This window comes from Tupaia chinensis, unplaced genomic scaffold (genome assembly GCF_000334495.1).
Source record: "Tupaia chinensis unplaced genomic scaffold, TupChi_1.0 Scaffold000182_1, whole genome shotgun sequence".
Lineage (NCBI taxonomy): Eukaryota > Metazoa > Chordata > Mammalia > Scandentia > Tupaiidae > Tupaia > Tupaia belangeri.
In genome coordinates, this window is record NW_006159657.1 from 998,911 (window position 1) to 1,003,524 (window position 4,614).

At 36.8% G+C, this 4,614-nt stretch overlaps 1 protein-coding gene across 2 annotated transcripts in view; it reads right to left on the reverse strand.

Annotated features, from left to right (window-relative positions):
* GRIN2A (glutamate ionotropic receptor NMDA type subunit 2A) overlaps positions 1-4,614 on the reverse strand; it is a 520,859-nt gene that overhangs the window by 119,582 nt on the left and 396,663 nt on the right. The window lies entirely within an intron of this gene.

The window sequence follows — 4,614 nt, forward strand, 5'->3', positions numbered from 1 at the left end:
GGCTTATTACCTGTTGATGATGACATGTATAGTATTCTCAACTGGATTGGTCTGAGAAGTATTTCATGATGGGCAAAGTATTTTTACAAGCAAAATGAGAAATAGCGATTGACTGTTTTAAAAAAATAATAATAATAATTATAATGATTGGGGAAAACAGAAAAGATATTGAATGTTGAAGCGGGGAGATTAATGTCTTTGTACTGACTGACTTGCATGGCATTCCCCTTTGAAAAAGCAATGTAATACACTGTAAAATTATATGTAATCCAATGTAATATAAAGAAGATTATGATGATAATAAAAAATTAAAAAAATTAAAAAATCCAAATCTCATAAAAAAGATTGATATATTTGACTACAAAAAATAAAATCGGCATAAACAAAAATAATATCAGTAAGCTCAGAAGATGAACAACCTGTGAAAAACATTTATAATCATACCACAAATACAGGGCTTATTTCTCTAATACATAAACTAATAATAAAAAGGTAAATAAATCAATAGAAAAATTAATGAAGATTTGCAAAAAGGAATTACAAATAAATGAATCTTAACTGTGTATGAAAATATAGTCAAAACTTACTGGTAATAAAATAAATGCAATTTTTTTCTGTTTTCTTTTGCTTTTTTTTTTTTTTTTGAGAGGTTTTTGCTATAAGGTGCATGTGCTTGCCAGAAAGACAGAGAGAGACAGAGAGACAGAAAGTGAGAAATCATCCCCCAGGGGGGATGGTCACACTGCAATACCTTCTTCTCCATTCTCCTCTTGGGATCCTGGGCATGCACACACACGTGCCCAGTGTGAGTTTAAGCCACTGGGTCCAGAACTTGAACCTTTGTCGACTACATGGGAGTCCAACAATATAGCCATTATGCCAACTGATGGTCCAAAGATAAATGCAATTTTAAATATATGTCATATAGTTTTACCTATTGTCTTAGCAAAATTTTAGAAGACTGACTACACATTATGTTGGCCATGACTTTGGGGAAATAGCTTCTTTTATGCATTGATGGGAATGTCAATATCTTTCAAAATTACAATTATGTATAGTCTTTGACCTACTATTTCAATAAATGTGTTTGACATTGTGTGTGACACATATCTAAGGATATTTGCTACAATATTATATACAATAACATTACAATATTATATACAAAGGACTGGAAACAACCTGAATGGTCATCAGTAGAGGACTGACCAAACATGGCATTGTAATTCATACAATGAAAGACTATGAATTTATTTTTAAAAATATAGCTCTTTGTGCATTGATACAGAGAATACCTGAAGGGACACGCTGGAAGGATACTCAGAGCAAATGTGGTTATTATAGGGAGGCACTAGGCAGATGAAAAAGAAAGAGAACAACCCATTTTGTGTTCTTTTCAAAGGAAGACTATTAATCTTTGTGTGAACTTTTTGATTTTTTAATTACTGAAAGGCACATGTGAGAGACAGGGAGAGAAAGCACTCCCAATAGGGCATGTTCACACTAAAAATCCTTTTCCTCCATTTTTCCATCCCATCAGGAGTTTGAAAATACACACACTCCAGGGCAGTTTTCAAACTGTCAGAGCTGGGATTCAAACTACAGTCAGTCATGTAGGATCTGGCTGTCTATACACAGCACTTAACCATTGTGCTATGGGGCTGGCCCATATACTTTCTGATTTTTGAATCATATCAATGTATTATCTATTCAAATTTTAATTTGATCTATCTAAATAATTAACCAAGGAGCCTGTTAAACATGTACATAATTTTTCCCAACATTAACCCCACTGAGACTGACTCTCTAGGAGCCAGAATTGTGATGCCGTTCACCATAAGGATATGTAGAACTATTGGTATTTCTTAAAAAAAATAAAAAAGTAAGAAAAAATCACACCCCTTTAGTTGTAGCTTCTGAGTTTAAAGCAGTTGTGCAAAGCATTTCCCACATGGGAGATTGAGTATAGAGTAAAAACTCACCATCTGCCCAAGTTTGCTGAGATGGATGTTGTAATTATTATATGGCTCCCAGAAACAGTTATTACAATTTATGACCAAGATTGCTTCTATTTCTCTACTCCTTTTTTTGATATTATATTTCTTTTAAAAAATTATAAAAGAAAGAAAACAACCCATTTTGTGTTCTGCGATAAATAGATGAAGAGGGAGCCAATTAGGCTTCAACCATTATTTCTAACCCTTGCCAACCACATTTGTGCTCATGGTCTGTCCAAAGCAATAGTGTAAGTTAATTCAAAGATCACAGTGAAAACAAACCAAAAACAAAACAATAACCCAAACCTCTAACTAAGCTGGGAAGTCATCAAAAATATCTGTCTTTGATAGTGTCTACTAAAACTGAATATACATTCATAACTCAGTAATTTCAGTCCTAGGAATATAGCAAGAAAAATGTACTCATTTGTTCAACAAAATGCATGTGTTTCAATGTTGTTAAAAGCATTATTCATAATAGCCTCAAATACCAAATAGGACATTACTCAAATTCTCATTAAGAATAGAAGAGGGGCCAGCCAAGTGACAGTGATTAAGGCAGCTGGATTCCACATGGCCAACAGCATAGTTCAAGTCTCAACCCAGTGGCTTGGAAAATAGAACAGACACATATGTGTGAGTGCCCAAAATCTCAAGAGGAGACTGGAGTAGAAGGGATTGCAGTGTGGCCACCCCTCCTGTGGGGTGATTTCCCACTTTTTCTCTCTCCCTCTCTTTGTCTCTCTCTCCAACTTTCTGGAAAACACACATGCCATATAGCAAAAACAAACAAAAACAAAAAGAATAGAATATATAGATAAGTTTCAGATACATTCCAACAATGAAATTCCATATAGCAATGAAAATGGAAGAACTGGAATTACATGCAACAATCTTACAAACAGAATGTTTGAGAAAAAGAAGACAAACCAGAAAGAAAACATGTTCCCTAGTTTTATTTTTGTGTTAAAATAACAGGCAAAGAGTATCAATGACATCAGAAGAGTGGATAGTGGTAAAAGATAGTTACAGGAAAAGGGCATGAGATTGATAACTGGAAGGATCAGTTTGTACAAAGTCTAAATCAGTATCAGTACTTAATATTTGGGAAATTTTTGCATTTTTGTTGAGCTTTAATCTAAAAGCTTGTTTTAAAAATTCATTCCAAGACAGAATGAGCAGTGTGTGAATGAGTTTTGAATACGTCATAAGCTCTGCTTCTAAACAAATGCTCTCCTGACCTTGCTGAGATTCCAGAAAGATTCTAAAGATTGAGGCTGAAAATCTAGAATGCTCACAGCTCAAACTCCTGGGTAATTAAGCAGAGATCAGGCTTGATAGTTTAGAAAGCCCCTCTCTCTCCCATACAAAACCAGTATCAAGGCCTTCCCAATGGGTCTGCCGAAGAGCCAGAGAGAGAGAGAGGCTATTTATTAAGCTGCAATGAGAACACATCAGCAGTCACATTTTTATCTGCCATGTATCTTAACTTTCTGGGATAATCAGAACTTCTCTCGTGGGCCAGCCCATAACCTAGTGGTTAAGGGAGCCAGATCCCACATGGCCAATCACAGTTGGCATCCTGGCCCAACAGCTTAAAAAACCTGCTGGGCACATGTGCCTAAAAATCCTGATAGACTAGAGAAATGGAGAAGGGCTTGTGACATGACCACACTCCATTGGGGGGTACTTCTCCCTCTTCCTCTCCCTGTGTCTCTGTTTCTTTTTGGAGGGCACATGTACCATATGGCAATTAAAAAAGGAAACAAAAATGAAACAACAAAAAACTTTCCTAACTGTACTCCTCATTTCAAATAAAATCATTTTTAATGAAACTCTTCCCAAAATGCATCTGGCACATACCAGACATTTTGAAAAGTCCATGGAATAGAATTCAATCTTTACAACAAAGAGATGCATCTGGTCCATGTCAGGTTCCATGGACGTTTGTCGAGCTGAAGCTTCTACCAGCTGTGAGCTTCCTGGGGATGCCCAGGTCTTGGGTGGCTCTTGAGTCTTCATCAAATCATATTGTGTACACTCTAAGCACAAGTCAGCCTTGACACTACCAATTATCTATTGTCTATATGCCAAGTGCTATCTGAAAAGATTTCCATCAAGTTTACTCTTTTTCTAAAGTTTCTATCTTTCTTTCAGGAGGATGAGAGGCAGAGAGAGGGCAAGGGTGATAGAGCGAGAGCAAGAGTGAATGAGAAGCACCCTCAACAGGCTCTCACTCCACAATCGTCCAGCCTTTTCCAGCCAGCCAGGATCATAGGCGCATGTACCTGGCATTTACAGGTTGACTGGGGAACTGAATTCATGCTCTTCCATATGAAGCCAGCAACACTTGAGTTGCACATTACCACTGACAACCCCAGATTTTCTTGCTGAATCTTTACAATATCCTGATGGATTGGGTCCTATTATTATTTTTCCCATTTCATGTATGAGGCTTAGAGGGATTAACTGTCCAAAGTCACACAGCAAGTAACAGGAGGGGAAGGAGGCTAAATGTCCTCTCAACACCTCAACTCCTAACCACCATGCTGCCTTTTCTCTGTAACTTCAGATATCAAGTGTATGTGACACTCCATAATGCTAACAGGTGGGCAGGAAT